The 13720-nt window shown below is 31.5% G+C and overlaps 2 long non-coding RNA genes across 7 annotated transcripts; both read right to left on the minus strand.

Moving 5' to 3' along the window:
* Nucleotides 1–7587: 7587 nt before the first annotated feature.
* LOC146896354 (uncharacterized) lies at nt 7588–10621 on the minus strand. 6 transcript variants are annotated; one of them, XR_015021359.1, is made up of 4 exons: nt 9952–10621; nt 9674–9858; nt 8510–8926; nt 7588–7919 (listed from the first exon to the last, which is right to left on the minus strand). It is a non-coding gene; the product is annotated as an uncharacterized LOC146896354 (long non-coding RNA). The 6 variants fall into 6 exon arrangements; XR_015021358.1 differs by adding an exon at nt 9358–9482 and having other exon boundaries at nt 7588–8926; nt 9952–10616; XR_015021360.1 differs by having other exon boundaries at nt 7588–8639; nt 8859–8926; nt 9952–10606.
* A 1341-nt stretch (nt 10622–11962) lies between these two features.
* On the minus strand, nt 11963–13516 carry LOC146896355 (uncharacterized). The gene is made up of 3 exons (XR_015022275.1): nt 12952–13516; nt 12650–12725; nt 11963–12351 (listed from the first exon to the last, which is right to left on the minus strand). It is a non-coding gene; the product is annotated as an uncharacterized LOC146896355 (long non-coding RNA).
* Nucleotides 13517–13720: the final 204 nt, after the last annotated feature.

A 13720-nucleotide genomic window follows, 5' to 3' on the forward strand; every position in this document is an offset into this window, starting at 1 on the left:
ATATATATATATATATATATATATATATATATATATATATATATTAAGTTTATTAAGTTCCCGTAGACTTAACTCAGTTGGTAGTGATAATTCATTATATATGCAGTGGTCAAGCTCGAAACTCGGACACCATAGTTATCAATAGTTATGAATAATCAATTGCATGTACAAGATGAACAATGACCGACGAGACAGAAAAACAACAAGCGTATGATATTGTATATAGGAAGAACAAAAAAAATCCATATCTCCATATTTAATTTTGTTTTGTTTTTGGATTAATCCATTTATTATCAATATGCATATTAAAAATATTTGCTTAATTTTAGTCATCCATGTAAAATATTTCCGTGTCAAAGATTAATATTTCAGCGTTACATCCGGTAAATTATTGTTGTTTAACAATACAAAAATCAAAATAAATATATACACGTTAATATTTAATTAAAAATACGATAACGATTTTTATGTGATAAAAAAAAGTTGGAAATCTAGCCCGTGCTTGGCACGGGTCCACATACTAGTATAGACTAAATACATCTATTATTCAATCAATCTAAAAAATACCCCCTCCAGTCTTATTTATAAGAAACATTTGACTTTTTTGATTCATTATATAAATGATGTATTTGGTCTATATTTTAGACAAGATACATTAATTACACAATGAATTTAAAAAATAAATTTTTTCTTATAAATAGGACCGGAGGAGTAATTTTTTTAAAGTACTCTATAAAATAATAATGACTAGAGAGAATAGCCTTTGACTCATCGTCGGTATTTGTACCCAACTATTGGAAGTATAGTATATGGATGAGTTGGGAAAACACCCACCGTGCATCATGAGTTAAATCACAGTTTCACTTAAAAAGGTGGGGAAATGTTAATTTCAGACAGTGTGAAGATCGTCAATACCCAATTTTGGAGACAAATAAGATTAAGAGCTAAAGAAAGTTTATTGATATAAAATTCTAGATTATACTCCCTCCGTCCTAAATTGTATGTCGTTTTAAAAAGAAAAAAAATTGTCCCAAATTATATGTCGCTTTACAATACCAATGAAACATTAATGTTATTTTTTTTATTATATCCTTAACTATTTATTACTCTTTCTTCTTTCAATTCTTTCATTTATATTTTCCATATCATTTATTAAGGACAATTTTGTAAAACAACTCATAACATCTCTTTCCCACACAATATGAATTACATTTCTTAATACGTGTGAAATGCCCAAAACGTCATACAATTTGGGACGGAGGGAGTATTAAGATGGATTTTTGAAGATGATGCAATACTAGGTATTGTGTAAAAGCAAATAGAAGAATAAACGACATCTTTAAAAGTTGGTAATGAATTAGATGGGATGCAAAATTGCCGTTGATGGTTTCTATTTAGCCTTTTGTGTTGCTCAAAACTGGCAAAATACAAGGGTTAAGTAGTTTAACTGGTTTGAATTTAGGAAAAAGAAGTTGAAAGTCCTGGTTCAAACTTGTGTAAGGATTAAATATTGATCTACCAAACTAACTATTAATATTTGTCACTAAAAAGGATTATGATTTGGGCTATTTACCAAAAAAGAAGTATACCCCGCCTTAATTGAGTACTATGTTCCTTTATCACCTTCCCGCTATAAATTCAAATATGCTAAAAGTGTAAAAAAAAAAAAAAAAATCTTTTCATAAATCTGGGGGCTTCACAGTAACATGGGGGCACTATAGAGCAATTATCATTGCTGTTATTTTCTTTAGTTAGAAACAAAGGAACGGGGCGGCCCATCTTTTGAGCAGATTCACTATTGACAAGCCCAATACTGATTGGAAATCACACCCTCAATGTAGGTAGTATACTTTTAACACCACCCTCTGTTCTTAAAAGCACTCTATGTATTATTTTTTTTTGCTGTTTTAACCCTCTTCGAATCCCACGTTTCAGAAAGGATTTGTCCAGAATCTTCAATTTAGGATTTGGACATATTTCCCTTTTGGGTGATTGAAGATGGAAGTTTGAAGTTGGAAACTAGGCTATTAAGTGGACATCGTTTCGATTCTTTTCTTTTTTGACATTATTATATATAAGGCTTTGTATGTCTCATATGGTTATGTATGTTTTGGTTAATGCTCTAAAGTACAATAGGATTGACATGGTTTAACTTTTCGTAATTTCTATGTTTGTAAGAATTGGTGTTAATCTTCGATATATATGGTGTGGAACTATTATTTGCTTTCTAAATATATCTATTTAATTGTCAAGTTTGTACTTTGATGGAAAAATTTAAATAATAAAGCATCAAGAACATGATGTGTATATTGATAGCAATAAAACGCGTGAATAACTAACTGTTATTCACCGTAACAATCTATACTAGGAAATAATAGGTGTCATTGAAGTCTGTAGTGACGGAAATAGGCGTAGGTAAAAACTTGATTTGGGTCTATATCTATGTCTCAAATCTGTAGGTAAAAAACATTTGTAGTTTAGATTAGGTTCTATACCTACGTCCCAAATCCATAGATAAAACCAGATTGTTTTGTCCGACGGTGAAATGTCGTGACTATAGGTTGTAGTGACGGCCTAATATGTACGTAAATCCCTATTATTGACCATGAAAAAAAACGACCGTAGGTATAGGTATCTCGGGCTATATCTACGAAAAAAGAGCATTTACCCCCGAATTTTTGCTGTCACTAAATGTCAAGTTTTTTGTAGTGGTCCTTGCACTAATTACGAGGGAAACTTGTTCTTTGTTTGTTGAGTTTTGTGTGACCGACGGGGATGATGATTGGTGTGTTTGATTTGGGACTTTCCCTTTCTTTTTGCCTAAAGTTTTTCTCTTTGGGTGGTTTTGGTTCATTGCTGATGGTCAATCATTTGATTTGGGACTTCTCCTTTCAATCATTTGATATTCATACTAATTCACCTTTAAAACTTAAACGCACCAAAACAATTTACATTTTAATAGGAATATCAAATGATTGAAAGCAATCAAAATTTTACTAAAATATTATAAAATTAGTATGTTTACGCACAGTTTCACAGTATTAACATTTAAATTACAGTCTCACAGTATTACATTTCAATCTCACAATATTAACATCTAAATTACAATTCAATCATGTAATTTACGCATCTAAAATTTAGCTCAGGTCTCTTTGACTTATATTATATTAAGACAGGGGAGCATAAAGTAGATATTTTTTTTCCATTCTCTATATTTTTTTTTTTACTCACATTCTCTATATCTTTTCTTTGTAAATACATGGGAACTTTTTTTTTTGTTGGAAAAACCGAACTTAATATGTCAGATTAGCTTGGGTCCCTTTGACTTAAACTATGGGAGCATATAGTAAGAAAAAAGTATGAGTACGTTCTAATGTGATATATAAATATAATAAATTTGTAGAAAATGATGGAGACTTGCATGAAAGTGATTTAGTTGATTCAACCAATTATGCAGAATTTGGCAACTTATGTGACAACTTTATCTCTCATACTCACATTATCTTTTTACTTTCTCTCTCTATTGCTTTGGTTTCCGTGTCACTATCTACTTTTCCTTTAAAAATTGATGGTTGTCACAAAAGTTGTTGATTTTTGGTTGTTAGAATATCATTGCTCAACAACATAGTACAAGACCGAATACATTTGAAAAGGAAAACAACAAACTAGAAACAGTCACTCATTAAAGCCACCTATCCACTGTTTAATTTATTTATTTCACACCATAGATAGAGAAACTGCAACATAGTACTTGCCATTTATTATTCCATACATACGGGATTTAACAGCTTCAATGAATGCTTGTCCCATTTTCTTCATCGATTTCTTTTTCTTCATTGATTTCATTTTCAAACGCAGCTGCTTCTCCTTGTATAGAATCTCAGCCAACCTTCATAAAATATTATCACATAATTAACATTCCCTCCTATTAATTAGATGATCGCATAAAAAATCAATACACACACATGTGCTTATGGCTAACCTAGTTTAATTTGTTTAAATGAAAACTTATCTTCATGAGGAAAATAATAAAAAACGGAGGGTCTAAGGTTGGATCGAGTTCATATTAGACAACTCCAGAATACATATTAATTAAGCATAGACAAATTTCATATTATCTAACTAAGGATATAAGCATATATATAGTTGTACAAACCTTTCAAGAGCTTCAGCGTTTGTACCCTCACTGGGTTTTTCGTATGGGACAAAAGAAGTTACATTCATGACCTTAACAGTTTCTTCCACTAGGTCCTCTCCTGCCTTTTTAAGACTGTCCATGCCTTCTTTGGTAGTGTTTTCAGCGGTAAGGGATGGATCCAAGTTATACTCCTGCGCATTATTTTATATACTATTATATATAGAAAGTGTTGTGTAAACACGTCGGTGAGAGAGAGAGAGAGAGAGAGAGAGAGAGAGAGAGAGAGAGAGAGAGAGAGAGAGAGAGAGAGAGAGAGAGAGAGAGAGAGAGAGAGAGAGAGAGAGAAGATATTGATATGAGAGATTGATAATGTAACAGAAAATAGAGATATATAAAACTAGATCGTCTACCCGTCCGCATGGGTCATATATAGTTTAGTACATTACTTGCAATTCATTATAATTTTATATGTAAAATATTAGAAACACTGTCAAAGAACTCATGGAATATACGTTTGTATCTTAATGTGTTTTTTTAAATAAGTTTTTCCTTGTCTGTAAGTTTTTTTTTTTAAATAAGCATCCCCCATCCGTAAATTTAATTGCACTTGGAAACATAATACATACTTATACATTTTGAAACATACACTATTGCAATGTCCACACAATGATATCAATTCCAAGTTGATGATATTCCTTAGGATCTCGATATAACATCAACAACAATGACTGCTACCTTAGCCTCCAAACCACATGCGGAAGTTAACAAATGGAATGTAAAGCATGATACCAACGTAGATGTCAATATGGTTCAATTTGAAAGCTGCCAATTCACGTTGAACATACCAATGTACATATTTCATCTATAAAAAAACACAAAACAGCTTAGCCACCGTGTATGACCAACATCCTCACGCGTACAATAAAATTGCATGCATACAAAAATCATGTGTTTGAGAGTTTAAAGTGACACTTGCATTTTCATCTACATATCCAAAAAAAAAAAAAAAAATAGTAAACTGGGAATGAAAATTGGTTTAAGAAAATATCACTTTAGACTTCAAACCAAAAACAATTTTAGTGAGCCTACAAAGTTGGAATATAAAGTAGTGCTTTTAAATTTTTGTATGGACATGTTTTTTATTTCAAATATTGTAAACTTTTGCCTTAACCATGAAGATAATTTATAATAGATGCTATAATCATTATCAAATTTCAAAAACCTCACAAACGTAACAAACATTAAGAATCATTATTATCAGTGTTATAAAAAAAAATACAGGCATATAAACATAAAAAATCTATCATTATTTTTTTTTAAGGAAAAAAATCTATCATTATTATTAACTGAGATCCAAAAAATACAAACATACTAAAATCATAAATCACTATAAAATTTGGGTGAGAACTAGATTACCCTCTCTTGGTTAGAGGGTATTTTACCCTTTCAACAAATCAACCAATCAAAATGCAATATACAAATGTAACATTAATGTCAAATAAATGAGTCAAATCTTTTTTTTTATATAAAAAACTCAATTTTAATCATAAGGTAACTTTTAATTTTTATTTAATTATATTTAGGTATACAATCTTAATTAATTTACATTATTGGGCTTGTAAGAATTAAAATTTCACATCAAATATACAATCTTAATTAATTTACAGTAGATGCGGGGCCATGGTACATTTGTATGTTATGGATATGGGGGCCATGGTACATTTGTATTTAGGCCTACTTTATTTAACAAAAAATCCACCTGCTATCTATTATAATTGTCTGATCAGGCGTATAGTGTATATACGCATATATATAAAAAATGCATGTTATTAAGAATAACATTTCTGATATATGTTAATGACTAGACGCGCAAAATTTACTTTGACATGACATATATCGAGTCTTCAAGAGAAAAATCATTTTTGCAGCAGTGAATTCTGAATTGAGTCTAATTTACTCTTCTTGACCCTTGTAATTGATATATGTTTTCTTGTAGTAAAAATCATCCTTGTTTCTGAAGTTAAAAAGTTTTAGGAGCATATAAGTCTATATGAGCAATTTCATGTACTGATAGCAGTTCCTGTTCTGGTTTAGTAGCTGGTGTTTTTATATTTTTCATATAGTTCTGTTTTTCAGTTAATTGTTATGTGTCCGAACCTCACATCTTTAAAAATGATTGGTAGACTAATAAACCAAAAGAAAGAACATTTGTATATTCCATCAAAGTCCACACATCAGAGAGCTTGAATCAATGATGCAGAGTCAATATATATGCCTTTGCATCATCAGTTGAACCATTTTCATCACAACATTCACTCAATCCAATGACTCTCACTTTACAACAAGGGAACAATTAGTAGGCTTTAACTTCTTGCATGTGCCTCTAAATTGAAGACTTTAAATTAGAAGACTCATCCAACAGAACAAAACTAGTATTAACTCCTTAGACATTTGTTGAAGAATAATACATTAAGCTAAGAGACTAGATGTGCATTGAATTAAAGCCAGATAATTTTAAAGGAAAACATATTGAAAGCTGCAAGAAATATGGTTATCAAAATCATAATGCAAGATGACAATGCATTATAGTAATCGAAATTGTAAAATAATATAACATGGCTCTATAGTAATCGAATTCTGTTGGATTTGATCAAAGTGAGTGGATTGATATGTTGGTAATGGCATGCAAATTTGTAACAACCATTCAATTTAGCCCCTAAATATTTTGAAATAGCACGATAGGATTCTCACGATAGGTTTCAGATCATGAAACTAGGATTCAATTTGTAATCTAGGCCTAGATTACCAACGATAGGATTCTCACGATAACAACAGGATCACGATAGTGTAAATCAAATCAATAAGAAAAATAAGTCACGATACCTGATGTGATTTTGGAAACAACGGCGATTCTCACGATGTCTGGAATCAAACAGGCGGCAGCGATTCTCACGATAATTGGATTGAATAATCAAGATGGGAAGAAGAATGAAGAAGAAATTGCAGGTTATGTCTGTTCAAGGTTTTGGAATGGAACAAAATTTATGAATGTATTTGATGTGAAATTTTAATTCTTACAAGCCCTATAGTGTAAATTAATTAAGATTGTATATTTCATGTGAAATTTTAATTCTTACAAGCCCTATAATGTAAATTAATTAAGATTGTATACCTAAATATAATTAAATAAAAATTAAAAGTTACCTTAGGATTAAAATTGAGTTTTTTATTTAAAAAAAAAAAGATTTGACTCATTTATTTGACATTAATGTTACATTTGTATATTGCATTTTGATTGGTTGATTTGTTGAAAGGGTAAAATACCCTCTAAACAAGAGAGGGTAATCTAGAAAAAACCTAAAATTTGGCATCATTTCTACACCAATTAAATGTTGTCCATCCAAGAATTCTCTACGAAATACAAATCTGCCAACAGTCACAAACAATCATAAAATGCAAATCTGATTCACAAACTATTTTTTTAAATCAGCATATATGTATATAAACTGGCCCCGGCTCAAGCAGTACCTAAAATGGTAAGGGAGCAATCCGATACAAAGGCCAAGACAGCAAAACAGGAAAAGGAAAAACATGAAAGCAACAGAAAAACAAGGACAACAGCTGCTAGCCTAAACCAAAAACCAAGAACACAGCCTCTCCCCTAACAGACACTACACCAGACCACAAAACCAGCACCTGAGTGTAACAGCAGCAGCTGCTAACAGCAGCAACATAGGCAGTCTCCCCCAGCCAGCCCAAATTGAAATCTTGAAATGCATATCTGATAAACGAACAAATCGAAGTGCTCGATATACTCAGCTTAGGACTAACCAAAGGAATTAATGATATCATTGAAATAAAATAATTAGAAGCAAAAATAAAGGGAAAAATAAAAATAAACAGAAAGAGGAGGGTAGTAAAGAATTCATGGATAATACTTTCCTAAGCTTGCCAATTATCATACATAAATTTCAAACATCTTTCCATTTCAAACTTCAAATTTAAAATGATCTATTGAGATAGAAAGATACATGCAGGCATAAGACACCAATCAATAAGCACATGAAAGCATATTATTGGCAGCCGTTAACTAATCAAATATAGGTTCTAAAAGTGGCTTAAAATAAATCATACAAAAGGAGAGTTCCAAATAATAATAATTCAAATTATGCAAAAAAGGATAAGCTATTATAAATAAAAGAGGCACTTGGGTATGAATTTGCAATATTGATACATTCAATGACTATAATAAGAACACTCATTCAATAAGAACACTATTACATGAAAGAATAAATACTACGTGATAGTGTGATTTGGTCTTTATGTGTAAACATACTTATGAAAAAAGTATGACATCAAAATAATAGAAACCTTATGGAATTATCCAAATGATCCCAAGCTATATCAAGATCAAAATTAGCTTTAGAAACATCCAATGTGTTGGCTGCAACCAAGCATTGCCATTCTTGTCGTGCTATAGAGGTTTATCCCACTAAGGAAGCTGATAAAAAATGTGATTTTATGTTGACATATTCAAATGCTAAGAGTATAAATAAGTCAAGATATGTAGGAGTAACTTCAGACTTTTGACATTATTCATCAAGGATAGAAATAGCATGGCATTAACAATCATAGACTCAACCATGCTCAACCACCCTATCTACAGCTCAGCTCAATCTATCAATGCAGCCAGAAAAAAATGAAAAATTTATAAACTTACCCGGCCAGTCCACAAATAAAAGGACAAAAGAAAACCTTCAAATAAGGCCTTTATTTTGCCAAGGAACCCTGCAATGGTACATCGTCATTGTTAAATTCAAAAATTGGAGGAGAAAAAACAATAAGTTTTAAAGTTCAGGCATAATGAGAGCTATTATCTATTCCATATCTTGATTTAAGCAATGCAAAGAGAAGACCTCAACTAAGTTCTAATGGTCCTTTTATCAAACAGTTAAAATGCAAAGCAGCATTCATCAAAGTGAATGACTTGTAGAACTAAAAAAAGTGAATGACTGTAAATGATACTAAATTGGTCACTGCCAAAGCATCACATTCCCATTTCTCCTGTTTTGAAATCTCTCTAATGGCTGCCTTCACAACAGGTTTGAACCGTACTTCATACATTTTGTCACATATGAAAGATGAATAGAACAACATAAAGCAAAGGAAATTTTTAAAATGGGAATTCAAAATAGAACGATAGAGATATAACCACAAACCTATTCATTATTGTATATCTTAGAATAGAAATATGAAAGTTGAAGTCACGGTAAAATCTTTGTTGTATATGGATTCCAATCAAAGTTTCAAATCAACCACCAATGTGAAATGGGAAAATTACATTCTCATGAACAATGAAACAAAACAACAATTAGAATTTCAATCAAATATTTTAAAATAACCAAATCAAATTACAGCAAGCTTTGAAAACTAATTGTCATATTTAAATTCTGAACAATCAAATTTTCATTAAATAATGATTTTTTCAAAAACTCAAAAGGCATAAATAGTAATAAAAAAAAAATTGATTCCTACCATTTTATCAAAGAGATAACGTATCAGGTTGGAGTTGAGGTCAAATATTGAAACAGCGTCAACACAGACTTGAATGAATCTCATGCACCCATACAATTTTTGAAAAAAGCCCTAGTAATCAACTGCCCCTAATTTGCTTGAACCACATTCTTAATCAACTGGTTGTGTTTGTTGTGTTGTAGTAGCTTCATTACAAAAAAAAAAAGGATTAAATATAAATAAGAACTAAGAGTTATTACCTCTTTCAAAAAAAAAAATTAAAAATAAACAAAACTCACCGTGATAAACAAAGCTCCAACATACCCAAAAGCTTCCTTCATAACACCAAAGTACGTCGTGGTTACACCGACAACAGAAACTTCAGCTAGCACATTGACGATAAGAATCAAGGCGAAAGAAGGAAGCACGCCGAGAACTTTGAGAATCGCCGGAATTTAAATGATTCCGGAGCCGATTATGCTGGGGGCGACATTGAAAACGGCGTCGATCAGAGACGGTTGCAGCGGAGACAAAACGACCAAAGTTGGTGCCGCCATGGATGATGGTGGTGATACGGGGTAGGGGAAGAAGGTGAGGAAAGGAAGATGAAGAAGGGTTCAAGAAACCATAAATCAAAGCTTCTGAACAGAATTGTTTTCAGCGGGCGATTGAAGATGTTTAATCAAAATGTGACAGAGGGAGAAGAAGAGGGAAGCATGGGGCTGAGATAGTAACATCAGTTGTTTTTTTCCCTATATGCGCGTGTTTCAATTTTCAAGGAGTGAGATTTGATCAACGGCTGATGTGCTAACCGCTCCTAATTACAATGATCTAACGATCTGGATAGATTGGAGCCAAAAAAGTAGGTTTAGGGTTTGACAATTAGGGTAAGCATGTTTGCTAGGATTAGATATAACAGAACTTTCACCCGTGCTACCGCCCGGGACATATACATCTTTGCAAAATATTATACTGCAATACAATCCATCACTTATTTCACTAATTATTTTGAATAACGAATACTATAAATCGCAACAGTATATTATTATTTCAACGATGGATGTCTACACATTTTAAAAAATCTCTTTGTATACTACATTTGATGTAGTATTGATGTAATCACAATTTTCATCAGTCAACAAAATTTTAAGACCTTTTCTTGATGGATACTTGCGAAAACTTGGAAGATGAAGGCACTGCATCTCCAAATAAAAAACAATAAGCCGTAAAGAACCAACAAAAAAAAAGTCGAATTCACCATATATATTAAATAGTAGGATTATGCACGTCATTCATGATATAAGACAATGAGGATCTTCGTTGAACAATTTTACACCTCTCATTAGGCTCCATGACGGTTCTCATACTAACAACAATTTGGTTCAAATAGAGAAAAAAACAGTTATTGTGTATGAGATAAAACCCTTTAGAAGAACTCAAACCACATGAACATATATGTTAAACATGGGTATATGAAGTGTTATATAAGACCATGCATTTCTTAACTTGCACTCCAATGGTTAAATGAATCACACCAGAAAAATTTACTTTGAATTATAAAATAAAATATGTTATGCTCCATATCTCAAATTGTATTTTGAAAGTATATCTCAAATTATTTTAAATATGAAAAAACTACATGTAAAAATAAATAGATTTTTTTATAAGAAAAATCTAAGAAATTATCTAAACTAATAATTCTTGAATAGTAAACGTTAGAAAAAGACATCCTTGAGTCTTTGGATTGAACGATAAAAGAAAAAAAAGAGGGGGGGGGGGGGGGGGGGGGGGGGGGGGCGGAGGCAAATATGTTAAAAAAAATTCATTAAAAATAGTATATGGAGAATGATTAAAAAAGAATTCATATCAGCAAAGGATACATTTCGAATCAAACATCCCTTTGCAAAATGAATAAAATAAAAACTCAAGTTAAATTTAATAGGAAAAAATACACAAATTAGCAATATAGGAAAGAAGGAAAAGGATGAAATTAAATAGCAACCAAACCAAACAAACAAATGCAATGAGAAATTGAAGGCACCATAAAGGAGCTTAAAGGGAACCTAAAGACATCAGCAAGTAAGAAATTTACGAATTGATAGACTATGGACCCAATAGAAAACAAATTAATACATAAATAAACTTAAATAGATTATTCAACAAAATATCGTTTCACTTAAGCTAGCTTTAATATTTGTAGGTACAATTGAATTATCAAATTTAGCCGTTGAGATTTTTTTTTTAAAGGATATTTAGCCTTTGAAATAGTCACTTTAATATTCTACACCTATTTTGATTCAATCCAAAACATAGGTAATATGATAAATAAATAATTGTTGTAAAATTCATGTGGATAATGAGATACATAAGTATTTGGTTATATTTATTTATTGCATATATGAAGACAATCAACTAATTAGCATGCATCTGAGAAAGTATTTGCGTAATGGAATTTCATAATCATTGTCGTTTCTAAAGTTATTGAACTGTGGCGCAGTGGCAGCTTATAGAGGCAAATGGTTGAGAGCACAAATAACACTGATGGATAATCCTTTATGAAGACCATATAACTTAATTTTTATCGAAACTTTGTTTGAAAGACCACACAATCATGAAGATTGATGTATTTATTGAGGGAGCCTACACGGCTGACTGCTGAACCTCTTGTTTTGTTTGATATTATCAGGCATGTTGCAAACCTAACAGGTAAAAAAGATGTGAGTATGAAGGTAAGAACACATTTTAATAATATAATTGATTGCAATCGAACAACATAAACTCATCTAGTTTGACAGATCTCCAATGAAAATTTTGGAACATACAAAATCAACAACTAAAACTTCATTTTAAAAATACAGTTAATTGTTCCTTTGTGCCTCATTTACTGCCATTTTATGAAATTACCTAAATCATATAAGAAAATCAAAGAGAAAGAATAAACAGAAAGCAAAATAGATCTACATAAAGCAATATAAACGAAGAAAAATGCTTCCATACTATGAATTTGTATTCAAAATAAAAGGAAACTGGATTGTGTTCAACGCCTCCCTTTCCTTCATCTTTTTCTGGCAACCTAAAGTAAAAAAAAAAAAGGATTGAATATGAAACTATTGAGAAGAAGATAATCATACGTACATTAATGCAATTATAAAATTGATGATCCTACAATGGAGAAATCATAAAGGTTGTTGAGATCAACCAAGGCTGGAAAACAAATACATGAATGTAAATAGCAAACAAACATGAAGAATGGTTAGAAGAAGTGAATGGGAAAAGAGATTCGGACAACTGAACCTCACCGTACACTCATCGACGTCAACCGCACCTCCCGCAACATTCTCTTTATTCTCCAAAACAGCAGCGGAACCACCCACTAAACCATCTCGGAGGTGACGAAGATATTGAGGACGGAACTTATTAAGACAGGTCATGTTCAAGTTCACGAATACACTGGAATATCGATTTCTATGACAAAGGAAGCAAAATCACAAACAATTTGTTGATGTTGTTTCTCACCTCGGAATAAAAAATGCATATAGAGAGGAAAAATTTTGAATGAAGATAGCCATTGGAAATAGTACAGTTTTTTTATCTCTATATAAATGGAATTGGAAATGGTTGAGCCGTGTGCAATTAGTACATGCATTTGTTTTTTTTTTTTTTTTGGAGAACAGCATACATTGGAAATATATAGTCAAATAGCCCAACAATTTAAAAGGTAGTTTTCATTGGAAATATGCTAGCTAATTAATGCAATGAGGAGATAAATGTAGGCACACAGTTCAGAGTTCATTGGTGCACATAAGTGTTTGACAATTGATGCATGCATAGAAAATTAAAGGCTAGTTGATAAAAAAAACGTGTTAAGTAAAAAGAGTGGGGCCGAGAGAGTTTAAGGGAGAGATAAACTAAGATTCAAATTTGAATTAATGGTGCAGATCAAATTGTTTGGAGATCAACGGCTGACATGAATTGGCGCCCAAATGTAGTAGGGTTAGGGTTTGCAAGGATTGTTGCAATGTTAACAAAGATTAGAAATAAGTATGAAGAATGAATCGTTAGAAAAAT

This window comes from Medicago sativa, chromosome 8 (genome assembly GCF_051527215.1).
Source record: "Medicago sativa cultivar Bolivia chromosome 8, Bolivia_mono, whole genome shotgun sequence".
In the NCBI taxonomy this organism is placed as follows: Eukaryota; Viridiplantae; Streptophyta; class Magnoliopsida; order Fabales; family Fabaceae; genus Medicago; species Medicago sativa.